Genomic DNA, 14,610 nt, shown 5'->3' on the forward strand with positions numbered 1-14,610 from the left:
ATGGCTTATGTTTGAATACATTTCACACATGGCTGCTCCTTGCATACTATCATACAAGGGGCGCCTGGAGAAATTAAATACTTTACTTGTGGGCAGAGAAATTACTTTCCAATCAATTAGAAAATAGCTCATGGAACACAAATCAGCTGAAAGGAAGAACTGGTTTGAACAGTAAGTTTTTACGTGCATCCTGTCTGTAGGAGGGGGAGTTTGAAACAGGAAACTACCTACATGATATATTCTTTCATCGTTCAAATAATCTAACAAAAGGAAAATTAGAAACAAAGACACAACTATCAACGGTCATTTGCTAAAGATCTATTTGGTGGTCAAGTATACTTATTTGCTGTCAGAGCATAAAACTGTTTCAATAATCCCCTTTGAAGGGCAGCGTTTGAAAAAGTTTCATAGATGTTGGCCCGCTATCTTTCTAAGGGGGCTTATTAAAACATTTTAATTGCTGCTTCACACCAACTGATTCAAGTAGGGCAATGTAGATTTAAGTGGCTAGAACTGTCAGCCAAGCTGAAGGCCTATTCGTCTCAAGAACATGTTCAAATTATTCTGATAGCTGCTTAAACATACCATATTTTAATTGGGAAGGCGAATATATGCTGCATATTAATACATATTTTCAACTGAAATCTTAGTGAAGGAAACATTATTTTAGTTTTCATTATGTCACTCCATTGTGGTTTTGCAACACAAAACTAGAAATGTTAATAAGATGCATTTTTCTCTCTTTTCACATCCAAACCTGATTAAAAGTCACACCGCACTCACACCAGTGCCAGACCTTTGCTCACCGAGTTCTCCTTTCTGAATCCCGGCCACTGCTCAGGGTGTATTTCTACTGTTCAGCTAGGAGGCTCCCTGAGTCCACCTTTTACTTCCCTGAAATTCCATGTCATGTCTATTCTGAGTCTCTAAGAATTCTGGTACCAATTTCAATGTATGGGTTTCCCTCTGCATCACCAAGCAATTCTCTGACACCAGCTGGGTGTCCTACAATTCAACTCAGTTCTGACATCTCTGCCAGGAGATAGCATCAGATCTCACATGTTAAGGGCTCTGTCCCACAAGACTGCACCCACCCCCATTCTGATGCCAATCTCAAGACCAGGTTGTTACTTGTGCTTCTGACTGACTTGCCATTGACTGGAGGTTCCAAGTACTCTTTCCTTGGATTTAGTTTGTTAGAGTGGCTCACGGAACTCAGAGAAACATTTTACTTACTAGATGACTGGTTTATTATAAAAAGCTATAACCCAGGGGCAGCCAAAGGAAAGAGATGCCTAAGGCAAGGTATGGGAAAAGGACACAAAGATTCCATGCCCTCTTAGAGTCTACCACTCTCCCCAAATCTCCACATGTTCACCAAACTGGAAGATCTCCAAACCCCATCCTTTTGGGGTTTCATGGAGGCTTCATTACATAAGCATGCATGATTAAATCATTGGCCATTGATGATTGATTCAACCTGTAGTCCCTCTCCCCTTTGAGGAGCTTGGGGAGGTGGGACTGAAAATTCCAACCTTCCAATCACATGGTTGGTTCTCCTGGCAACCAGCTCCCATCTTTAGGCGCAGTCCAAAAGTCACCTCATTAACATAACAAAAGACACTTAAAAAATCTTTCTTAGTACTTAGGAATTTCCAAGGGTTTTAGGAGCTCTGCCAGAAATGGGAATGAAACCAAATATACATAGTTTTTGTAAATCACAATATCACAGTCTCTAAATGACATAACGCCTTATTTATTTTTCTTAATTTTCAGGAACCAGAAAATATTCCACCTCTTCCTTGAGTTTTTTTAATCATTAAAAATATATTTATACAAAAAGTGCACCTCAAGGCTGAATAATGGTTCGATTGTGTCAGCAGGCAGTATTGACTCTATCCTAGATAGAACTACAGGGGTTACTGTTTGCATCCCTGATTTATCACCATTGCATTATCATCGTGGTCTTTTGAAGAACTTCTTTTAATGTTCAAAGGATTTAAAATTTTTATTGTGCAATCCCTTTATCTTATTTTTCTTTATAACTTTGTGCCTAGTCCATTGCCGGTACGCAGCATTTGTCTAATAAACTCATGCTAAAACATTAAATATAGTTTTCTGGAACCCCTCAGATTAGTGGAACACAAAGTAAGAAGAGCCCATTCAAAATTTGCTTGTTGACAAAAGAACAAATAGATCAATGGAGCAGACTAGAAGGCCCAGAAATAGACTCACAGAAATATAGTCAACTGCTCTTTGACAAAGGAGCAAAGGTAATACAATGGATCAACAATAAATAGTATTTTCAACAAATGGTGCTGGAAGAAATGGGCAGCCATATGCAAAAACATGAATACAACTTTCACAAAAATTAACTCAAAATAGATCCTAGACTTAATGTAATAAACAACATTGTAAACCTCCTAGAAGTTAACATAGTAGAGAATCTTAGGTGACCTTGGCTGTGGTGATATCTGTTTACACGCACCATCTAAGGCAGAGTCCATTAGAGAAATAATGGATAAAATGGAGCACTGGGGGAGCCAGCATCTTTTTTCTGGCCTCTTGCTTACCATCACAGTAAGTGAACAAAGGCTTGACTGTTCCTTCCAGTTTGGTTCCTTGTCTAATCGACCACTTTGACGCCTAGCAGCTTAGCTCTCACTGTTTCCTGACAGGGAGCCCGTATGGATGGTATTCACGCCTCCCCCTCTGAGAAACACACCCTCTGTCCACAATGCCATTTGGCAGGGTTATCCCTTTTCTACCTATTCAAAAATAAACAAACAAAACCAAAAACACACAATGGTATCATAAATGTTCAAACATAGCTGTCTGGTCTACTTCCTAATGCTTGGACAGGAAGGGGACCTGGACATGAGTGTTAGCTGGGATGCTCCTGTGTTTGCATTTTCAGCCATGCTGCTGTGAGAACCCCATCTGTTGTGCGGAGGTCACTGGGGACTCCTTGCCTCTCAGAGGTTTAGGATACTTGGCTCAGAACCAATATAAGCCCTAAGTTCTCCTGTGATATATCAGCACTTTCTTTCCCTACAGCTCACCCTCGAAGTTCTCTATCTCGTGTTGGCAGGTACAATATTTGTTTTATGTCAAATCCCTAAGTGGCTTCTATGTATATTTTTCTAAAGTTAGAAATTATGAATTTCCCTTCTAAATTAATTCGCCTCCTGGATAAAGCACAGCCGAGGCATTCTAGAAGGGGTGCAGATCTCTGATTACTTATTAATTCTCCACATGAAAACTGGTGCAAATGGTAATTTTACTCAAGACGTGAAGGGTTACAGGGAGGGATCTCATCCTGAGCCTTCCACCACCTCCAACTCTCCCCATGTCCTGCTCCCTTCCAAACACCCAGCTGCTCTCCTGTGACACTCTCCCTGGGGCTTGGTGCAGGAAGGACAGCGCTCCCTGCCCCCCACCGGCCCCCCAGCCCCGCCCAGAAAGAAAGCCAAGGTCCAGTCCAGATTCGAGCTGCTCACACAGGGCAGCTGCCATCCCATACGTCACTTCCTTTTAACGGAGAAACCTGGAGAATGACCTTTTCTTCATCTCACTGTGTTTGCTGAGCTCTACCTGGCCACTGCTTGAAAGATAACCAGTAGATAGCATGCCAGGAGGGTACACTGCCTTCAGTGTGTAGAACCTGGTGCCTTTGGTGTGTGGAATCATCCCAAAGCAGAGGGCTAGACCAGAGAAATTCCCTCGGAGGAACTTATTCAAAACGAAGGGCAGTCTTTGACTCCAGTTTTCTCAGTACGATTTTTGTTGTGCTAAAGAAGTGAAATGTAAAACTCGACCTTTTCCTGTAACCACTTTTCCAAAGCTAGGCAGTAATAGTACACGGAGTCATCTAGCGATTTCCATTCTTTCTAATCTGAAATGAATATTGATTTGTTTTTAAAATCCGATTGAACTTTTGAATCATTTTCTTACCTTGTTATCTGAAAATAATTTTCTATTCTTACTTTTTTTTTAAGCCGAGCCATCCTGCTACTTGTTGGCTGCTCAGCTCGGGCTGGACTCGAACCGCTGTTGCTCAGAGCTCAAACTCTTGAGCGAGCTCTTAACCAACTGAGCCACTCGGCCAGCCCTTATTCTTACTTTTTTTTTCCCTTTTAAATTCAAAGAATTCTGTTTGATTTCAGTTCCCTCAATGAATTCTACTTAGTTTATTCCTCAGGCTAGATATCCTCAATCTTCCTTCTGAATTAATTTTCCCAAAGGAAAAACACCACCAAAATAAAAATTTTCTTTTTCTCTAATATTTCATCTTAAACATTTTTTTATAAAATGTTAGAACTGACATCTCTTTTCCACATTTTTAGCCAAGGCCATTTCAGAGGACACACAGACAAAGGCACACCATTCTACCATTTCCATGATCAAGAGTATGTTTCTCTTGTCCATATTAATTTCCTTTCACATGCTACATTCCCATCAACAGAGTCTGTTGTCAGAAAACTACAGGGGCAACGAGAAAAAAATCTCATCTTTTAGATCTTTTTACTTTCGCTTCAATCTTTTTACTACTCTCCCCTGCCTCTACTGTGAGCAGCAGTGGGAAAGGTCTGAATACTAATTCAGGAGATGTCTTTGTCCAGCGGTAGATCCATCACTTGAAGTCTATTGGCAGGTTATGGAAATGCCGCACATGACGTTATTGTAACACAGAGCACCCGATGACAGCCCTCCCCTTCAACACTCACTCAAGTATTCAGAAGCTGAGTTCATCAGAATTGTATATGTTGAACGCATACAGTTTTCCCTTTTTAAGTTTTTCAGAATGTAAGAGTTGAGTAATGGTGTTCCAAGGTAAACATTCACAGAAATGATAACACTGCCATTATTGTGAAAGGTTCCAAAGCACAGGTAGGACTGGATGGATCAAAGTCACAGCGCTGTGCTATCATGGAGACATGATTTTATGTCTGAAATCACACCAGGTCTGGGGTTAATCCAAGCAAACATTCTTTCTGTCTAAAACATCTCGCTACTTCAGGTATAAATTGTTTCTGCCTGAATGGTTGATATAAATGCCTCCTTGGTCCATTTCCCTTTGCTAGTGTGGTCCTAGCTTGTAAGAGAAGCAAATACCAGGTCATGAGGAAAAAAATGAAAATGAGGCAAGAAAGAATGTAAAGGAAACATGAAAAGAAAAAAAATGCTCTGCTATTAGTATGATAAAATGACCTTTGCTTTCATTAAAGTTTAAAGTTCTCATGCTGTATCATCGAGGGTTATTTAAAACTGTTATAAAGCTCAAGTGTTCGTAATTTGGCTTTTTATTCTAGTGAGAACATCTGCTTCCTTTTCTAACAATCTCACTTCTCTGCTTTTTCCTTTAAAGATGTTTTTCCAACTCCAGACACCCTGGTCCCTTAATGCATTCCAGTCAGACCCAGGCTATACTTTTCTGAATGACATGAGAATCGCATACAAGGCTTCTTGTCAGTTAAATGATTTAGCTGCTGATTTGTGATATGCCTTAAAGCATTTTATTCTTACACAGCTGCAATGTACTGCATTTCTCTGTGTGGATGAATGTATATATTTTCAGTGTAAATATACATATATACCCAAGTGTTGTATTTCATTTTGGGAGATGGCTCAAAGGAAGGCTTTTTATTCTGTTTTTAGACAGCTAGTGAAGGGCAGTTATTAACAGTAGGTAATAGGCTACTTTAAATACCTAAGTTAAACACGAGGCTATTGGAGTCATCATCACCCACTAATATTTCTTACAACTAGGCGGTGCACTTTCGTTTGAAATTTATTATGGCCACTCACTCTTCCTGGCCTCTGAGCGTCCTTCCTAAATTGACTGTGTGGTCACAGGCCACTCAGAAAGGAACAGTGAGGGAGGTAGCATCTATCTTAACAGAGGCCGCAGCTTCCCATGTGAGTAAGTCTTTGAAACAGGACAAACACTGGCGCGTCAGTTCTCTTCTCCTATCTCTTATTTTCTTGCTGGAATTCCTGGCATGTCTTATTTTTTATTTAGGGCTTGGTATGTTTATTAGTAAAATAATGATTGCAATGACTATCGTGTAGGGGTCACACATTCTGGGCTAGGCATTATGTTGAGGGCTTTATACACGATCTCACCCGATCCTTAAAGTAATCTTATGGAGGAAGTGCTTCCGCTCTCCTTTTGTAAGTAAGAAACGGAACCATGGGAAGACCAATTAAATTGCCTGATGGGACACAGTGTACAAGTGGCATATCAGAATTTGAACTCACATGTGCGTGACTAAGGGTCGTATTTTGAACCATCAGACTGTTCTGCCTCCTTCCTGAGTAAAAACAAGAGGCTCTGTTATTTACTCTTTGTTTGCTCTAACCCTTCCTTAATTTCAGAGACGTATGATATGAAGGATTAGAATGTCTGGACTCTTCAGTGTCTCTATGCACACACACAAGCACACGCGTACACAGGCATATACTTGCATGCACACATGTGGACATACATACACCTACACATTGCACATACATATACACTCATACTTATGCACAAACATAGACACTCAAACCTGGGATTTATCACTCCTGCACTGTGGGCTGGAAAAGCAAGCCACTTTTAAGTGCTTTTTAGAGTTTATGAAAAGAATACGTAACTCCGACCACCTTTCCTCTGGATCTGAGGCCCCAAAGCTGCACTTGTAGCATCTAATTTCTCTGTGGAATATTTTCCACTTTTTAGTCTCCGTGTTATTTCTTGTGTCCTTATTCTTCCTATTTCTTCAAGCCATTGCCTTGTATCTTATCTTTCCTAAGAGCTATAAATCACCAATATTATTTTCTCCAATTGCAAAATGGATTTTAGTGATCTTTATAAACTCTTGAGTGTATTTTATTTAGAACCAAGAATTTTTCATGATTTTCAGCATCCTTTGGCATAAAGGAAGGGAAACTCAGATATCACAACACATGCAAACACATTTCCTTCTTTTTTCTTCAGAAATGTTTCAAATTATTTTTCAACTGTACCCTTTATTTCAGATTTTTAATATCTGATCCTCTTTTCAATAAACCAGTTTTCTTTAATCTCTTTAATTTTTAACTTTTAAAATTTTTTTCTTAACTACAAAGAATCACGATTTCCTATGTGACTTTGTTATGATCTCATTCGTTGTGTCCTTAGTATATTTTCTTTGCCAATTACTCACTACCATCTTTCTAAAATGAAACTGCTTTATACTCTGTCACCTACATGGAAAGTTTCTTCTTCCCTCTGACTATATTTTATATGATGCACTGGATCTGTCATAAATGGGAACATAAATCATTTCTTTTTACTGCCTTAAACACAGAGGGGCAGCTTTCTAGTTTTATTCATATTGTTTTTATAATTGGCGGTAAACTCACTTTTTGGCAATCGGTATCAATAGCCAAACTGAATTACAGATCAAACAGACTGTAGTAAAAACAATACGGTAAATGTAGAAATTTAGTTAGGACATTGTTTCCTTATAATGCAAGGAAACAACTGCAGTCCTCAATACACCATATGGGTATCAAAAGACTCAATTTGCATCACAAGTGACAACCAAAAATAAATGAAGGAACCTTTCATGTCAGCTCCTTCATATCCCATTGAGATGAATCTATTTTCTTTATTCTTTCATTCGTTTCAAGTTATTTTAGAACATGAAGAAAAGGCTGGTGATTCAAACCTGTCCATTGTTTAATCCTAAAATCATTCACAATATTAAACATTGATTCAATGTCAAATGACTAAAGAAAATAGCAATATAGTTTATTAGTAACATATATGCTAATATCCTAGTGTAATCAGGGATTACAAAATGGCATTAAAGCTATACTATTTGGAAAGAATGAATACGCTACTTCTTTTACAAGGCGGTCATTAAGTCGACTCCTTTCAAATGATACAATGAACTCTCACAATACTTTCAAAAAGGTGCAAGCTAAAAACCTGTATGAGGTTGTTCTAATGTAGTTCTAACAGACACCCATTAACTCCTTGTGGGATCATAACCAAAGGAAATGGCCCTTTCTGAGATCTTACTGTTGGCTCACTGAGGTGGACGCTGTTCGAGGTAGAGTCGAAGGGCAAGGGAGTGGAGTCCACAGGGAGGCAAGGGGAACTGGAATCCCAGTCTGTAAGCTGCAAGCAGACCTTTGACAGAACTGACAATATGTAGTGGGGGAGGGGTGGGCATATCATGGTTCCTGGCAAGGGTGAGGGGAAAGGTATAACCACGCTGTCAGGGTCACAGCAGAGTACAAAGGTCCAACAAAGAAGAAGCTGGGACATTAGCTTTGGTCCAGGGAAGAAGGGAGGATCAAGATGCAAGAGGGCTGAAGCCCAAGGTAAGCACGCACAGAGTTTTGAGGGAGAAGGAAGCTCAGAAGAAGATATGACACCAGTTTCTTCAATTTGGAGGCAGCCCAAAGATTGACCCAACTGAACCTACCCTAGCATCTGTCATAGTTAATCTAGCTCCCCAGTATCAGGGATATGCTCTCATCCTCTCAGGAGGCCTCTGTGTCCATGTCTATGGTTAGGTCATGTTTTAGGAAATTTAGGCCTTCCATGGCACGGTGGAGTGTATGTGTGTGGGTGTGTCATATTGTATAACATAAAAATCTCTGTTCTTCCTCAGAGCCCCCAAATAACCTGCTTTCTCTGTGTTGTTTACATGGATTAAACTGTTGAGTGGGAAACTCTATATGCAGCTCATGCCATAAAAGAAGAAATAGAAAACCTGAGGTGGGTCATGAGGTTACCTGAGAGCTGGACTTTGTATTCTTAGAACAGACAATTTTGAAAACCCCCAAAGTGTGATGAAGTTGGCCTCTGACCAGCTTTGTGGCCAGTTAGTTCAAAATAGGTATAAAGTGGACGCCCATATTTGGTTTCCTATCTCATATGCGTTTGCTCTCTGGACTTAGAATGGTCTAGAGGTCAAGGGCAATTGGTGCTGAAAAGTAATGAGGACAAAATTGGTGATTAATATGCCAAGGCATGTTCTGAGGGGTGTTTGAGAAAGCTGGCCTGATTTTTCTGTTGGATGGTATAAATTGAAGGTACGTCTATAAGTACCGTAGAGTCAGTCCTGCTCCAATGCTTGCTTTGAATATACAGTTTTGTCCCAATGTGATTAATATAGTAGGGAAAGATTGGAATACAATGCAGATTTAGCATTTGCTCTTGCGTGATTTTGTCCATGGGAAGCAATAGGTGGACACACGAAACTGTACCCAGCTGAACCGAGTTGCATAGGAACACACAAAATGCACACATGAGCACACCACATACATCTGCCAGCTGCCTTGGTTCACCCCATGGGTTACGAGCCAAGCCCACGCTCTCCTGGAGTTACAATTTTCCATCAAATTTCAGACAAGTTTTCTTCCACCTCTTCTCGACAGCTCACAAGCTGTAACCCTTCCGTCACCCACTTCCACAAGGAAACTGCGGATCTTTTTAAAGGTAAAATACCATATTTATTGTAGTATTTATGTATCTCTTAACCATTTAATATGTGCAAAACTGTGCTACCACTTTTAATAGCTTCCTAGTTTTCTATGTCACGGACAAAGCTTTCGAGTGTTGTTCCCCTAACACCATTGTCCCCATAAGCCCTGTGGTTTTCATGGTCTGAATTTTTAGGGACACATATGCCCCTTTAGAGCAGAACTGATGGGACATTTGGTTTATCCACTATGATTGGGATAGACTGCAAAGGGTTTGGAAAAGACCCTTGTGATTGCATTCCTGGATTCTGATAAAAGAGGCCTTCCAGTCTAACATTCTGCTTGATGGCATGACTATAGGTTTCTCAGTAGCCACAGAATGAGGATGTTCTCCTAGGACTGTCATGAAGAACTTGACAGACACCACTGTGCCTGCAGAGCAATGCAGACTCAGGATGGAGGTGATGGGGGGTGATGATTGGAGGTGTGGGGGCCTCACTGACAACGAGTGCTGTCCTGGGTCCAGCAGGTACTTCTAACTGCTTCTTGCTGCTCCAACATGAATGATAGACGGTCTGGCCGGGGCTGCAAGATGGACAGATTCGTCATGGCTAGCAGGCTGTTGGGGAGCTGGTAGACCTTTGGAAATTAAAATGCCAGGGGTTTCGAATTGGCTTTCTAGCTTTGTGATCTGGGAAGGTACTGGGTCTGGCAGTAAGAGGAAAGGGGAGGGCCAGTAAATAAATCTCTTCTTGGCTAACTTGTGCATGTCATGAGGCTCTGTGGGTCTGTGCTAATGGCTAATGGGAAGTTTGGCTCCCACCTGAAAGTGCCGCCAAGATTTTGTGAATTGATGGTGAGGGTTTGATGAAAAATGGCTTGTTCCCCCAAGTGGTGCAGTTAGACTCCACAGGGATGATGCTCAGATAGAGACAGTTTCATGGCCGTCTTCCCCGTGGGCTTCACAGCCTTACCATGCTCCCTTCCAGGAGTTGCTCTCTACAGTGACAACAAGTCACAGGTCTGGGTTTTTCAGGGCTGATTTTCTATTAAACTGGTATATGCAAGGCTTAACTCGTTTATTTAATTTTTTATTCCCCCCCCCAGCTTTATTGAGATTTAATCGACACATAACATTGTATAAGTTTAAGGTGTACAATGTGGTGATTGCAAGGCTTCACTCTTGCTAGACCTCTGACAACTACTGAAATATCTGATTGGTGCAGACCTGTGTTTTTGAGCAATGTTTTTTAAAACTGTGTTTTGTGTAACTCAAGGTCGTCTGGAGGAAGGTCAAGAGGAGGAGGGGGGAGGAATGAAAGGGAGAGAAAGACAGCAGGCAGAGAGATTTCTTCCTCTGCTTCATGGGAAGCAGATCCATCTTTCTGTTTTATAATTGGGATCGGATACTGGTCGAGTTGTGTCCCCCAATAGATGTTGAAGTCCTAACCCCTACTGCCTGTAGATGTGACCTTATTTGGAAACATGATCTTTGCAGATGATTAAAGTGAGATCATTAGAATGAGCCCTAATCCAGTATGACTGGTGTGCTTATTAAAAGGTGAAATTTGGACACAGAGACAGATGCACACACGGAGAATGCCATCCAAAGACAAAGGTGGAGTTGTAGTGATGCTTCCACAAGTCAAGGATGCCAAAGATAGGAAGCTAATACCAGAAGCCAGGAGAAAAATGTGGAAACAGGTTCTCCCTCATAGCCTGCAGAAGGAACCAACCATGCTGACACCTCGATTTTCGACTTCTGGCCTCTGGAGTTGTGAGATAATAAATGTTTATTGTTTAAGTTACCCAGTTCATGATATTTTGTAACAGCAGCCCTAGGAAACTAATACAGAAAGGATTCTTACTGAAATTTCATTGGGGAAAAAAAACCCATAAAGAGATATGAGGTTAAAATTACTTGAAAATTACTGAGTTAGAGAGAGATGAGTCAGGTGGAGAACTGTGGATGTGTCCAGTACAGAAGTGCACATTCAAAGGACACAGACCTCCATGTGCCAAGATTTGAGCAAAGCAAAGTTAAATGCATATTTCCGGTCACATTGATGTTTTCACTGTGGGGCTAGTACTGCATAGTATGGATGAGTCATGAGAAGGAAAATAAAAACATCACCCCACAATCAGATTATTCAACAGCCTAGTGTAACCATGATCAGAAAATGCAGAGTGGCTGGAGCGTATATTCAAAATGGCATTTTGAATATAATATGTTCAGAATAGGGTCTTTCATCTTTTCCCACGATTAAGACTAGTTATATGTTCTCAGGAATCCCTGTTTGGTATGAACTGTGGTTGACCTGTGCTAATACAACAAGCCAGGAGTCAATGGGAAGGTATTGATTCTGGATAACGATTTTACTTAACACCTGGTGCTCACTGTAACAGTTGTACATCCTTGCTGTCCTCTTGATGAGGAGGAAAGACAGTAGATGGGCAGATGGGGGCCTTCCGTAGATTTCTGTCATTACATCCTCCATGGGATGCCATCTTCCACTGATCACGAATACATGTGCCTGGCTGAAGATCAACGGCTCAGGCGGAGGAGGAGAAGGCAGGCAGGGTTTTGGCTTAAAAAGTCTAAATATATTTCAGAGTCCTGTGATTTCTGTGATTAATGGTACATTTTGTTTTCTTTTGTACTCCAGTATTTCTGCTTGCTGAGGGAGGCTGCTGGGACTGATGATGAAAGTACCAGAAGCTAACCTTGGTTTTCGATGACTTCAAGGGGTACCGGACAAGCCCCTGCTTGTAATCCCCGGGATTACAAGGCTGGGAGGGACCGGATAGTATCCAGGAATGTATATCCTTGGTGATATTCAAAGTCATTAGTGGGGTGGAAACCTCTTGCAGCGTTGACCAGAGACTGAGATTGCCTTTGGATGTTGGGTTCCTGGTGTTGTCACTCAACTGAAGGAATTGCTCAGTGTTACACAGCGCTGTATGCGTGGATACGGCCATCTGTTGAATGATGGTCTATGTCCATATTGAACTAAATCATCACTTTGAGGATTCCCAGGGAATGAAGCTTCCAACTCTGACACATGTGACCCAGTAACCCTCCCCAGTCCCCAGGGCAGATGTCCTCACTGACCAAAGCACACATTTATGTTGAGCCCAGAAGAGGCCTTGGAATTCTACACAGAGCTATGGAGGCAATCACCACCAATAGAGGAGTTGTCATGCCAGACGAAACCTATTTGCCTTGCCTATATTAGGTCTTCAGTAGGCATTTGGCATAATGCCTGCTGCCTGTCCTGGAATGAGGCCAGACTTGTGGCCCAGTTCCGGGAAAGCTCCAGTGCCCCCACAGAGGAAACATGGACTAGGTGGAAATATCTATAGATTCATGTCTTGGGTGTATGGGCTGAGGGTTGTATAACCGCAAGCTGTGAGCCATGTGTGAGAATACAAGTCATCTGGGACAACTGCTCCTAGCCACCACTTACAATCCAAGGTCAGGAACTTGGGCTCAGACCACTGTGCATCAGATGGAGAAATTCAGTGGGCAGTATTGAGTTGTAGGCTGGTAGGCTGCTGACCTCAAAGCTGCAGGCAAGCAAACGTGGGCACGCACCAGTGACACCCCCATCTTCAGTGCTTGTTCACACTTATCCAGGGTCTGACCAGGAACTTGCTCAGCAGGAAGATGCAGGAGCGAACCCACCACAGTGATTTAGGGGCTCCCTCTGGGAGGTCTCACAGCCCTGTGCGACTGGGCCAGGTCTCACACGGGGTCTTGGGCCAAGTCCCTGATTCCTTATTACTGTAAATTATTTGCAATGTTAAAATAACGTAGGAGCAAAGCCGGTCAAGGCAAACTGTACTTAAGGAGCCTGGCACTTTACTTGTATGTACACAATCTTATTAATTTTCTCAACAGCTTCATGAGGCAGGTGGTATGATTTCATTTTTCAGATGAGAAAAGCAAAGCTCAGAGGGACCGTGTACCCTCTGGTCCCAGTAGGAAGGGGGGAAGTGAGATCACATTAGGCCTGTCCAGCGTCCCTCCTTGTCCCTTATGGCACCCCCTGCTACCCCCCAACTTGGCCTATGTTGGCAAAGGAACCACATCTTTTGTGTCACGTATTTTGTTTCTCACAACATTTAAAACGCTTCCTATTATTGTTTCAGGTTCCTACCCCACAGCCAGAGTTTAGACAGACTGATGAGACACCATCGTCCACGTGTCCAAACTTCCAACCTACCGTTGGTGAGAATTCTGACATTTCTGAGGTCATCCCTCTTCCTCCCCTCAATGCACACGTGAGTCTGGCTCCGTGATTCAAAATGAAAAAAGCAAAATGGCAACAAATGTCAAATGCAACAGTGATTCTTTCACACAAAGCGCCCAGAGAGCAAAACTATTAAAAATTTCATCCTCCTCTGCCCTTCCATTTACTGGGCTGTACCCTCTGTGCTCCCGAAAGCAGCACCATCCTAAGCGGTATCGATACTATGACCACTACCTCTGTCTCCATAAATATAAATCCAACTACAGTGAGACCCACCAATAGCTTGTGTAGTAGTGGAAGTTGGTAGGAAAGATCTAATAAATCCTGGGCACGAATAGGAAAAGAAGAGCTCATTATCTTTAAAGCAATTTAAATTTATATGTATATTTATTTGATTTTGGTTAAATATAACTAGACACCTCCCATTAAGAATTTTTTTATTTGAAGTAAAGGTATAGAAAAAGTTAACTGGAACAGGAAAATTGTGCTATTTTAAAAGGGAACTATGCTTCCATCTAACTTAGAAAAAAGATGGCAAGAAAATTATGCTTTCTTATATAAAACTTACATTTCATCATTGACATCATCATTACATAAACTATGTGTACTAAAACGTAATTAAATAGTACCATGAGTACTAAAAAAATAGCGTTAAGACTGATGCTATTTTTTAAAATTTGAATTGACTATGTGAATTAACTCAACTCTTCATTTTTACAACTAGAAAAGCTGAACCACTTGTCACTTCTCACGTTTTTGTTAATCTTGCCCTGGTCATCCAGTCATTGATTTCTAAGAAAATTCATTTGTCAGAGCTCTTTAAGTTCATGCCTCTGTTACACATCCATCATTTACTGGACTGAAAGCACACAAGCTTTCTCTCCTCGTCCTTTAT

This window comes from Hipposideros armiger, unplaced genomic scaffold (genome assembly GCF_001890085.2).
Source record: "Hipposideros armiger isolate ML-2016 unplaced genomic scaffold, ASM189008v1 scaffold_1014, whole genome shotgun sequence".
Lineage (NCBI taxonomy): Eukaryota > Metazoa > Chordata > Mammalia > Chiroptera > Hipposideridae > Hipposideros > Hipposideros armiger.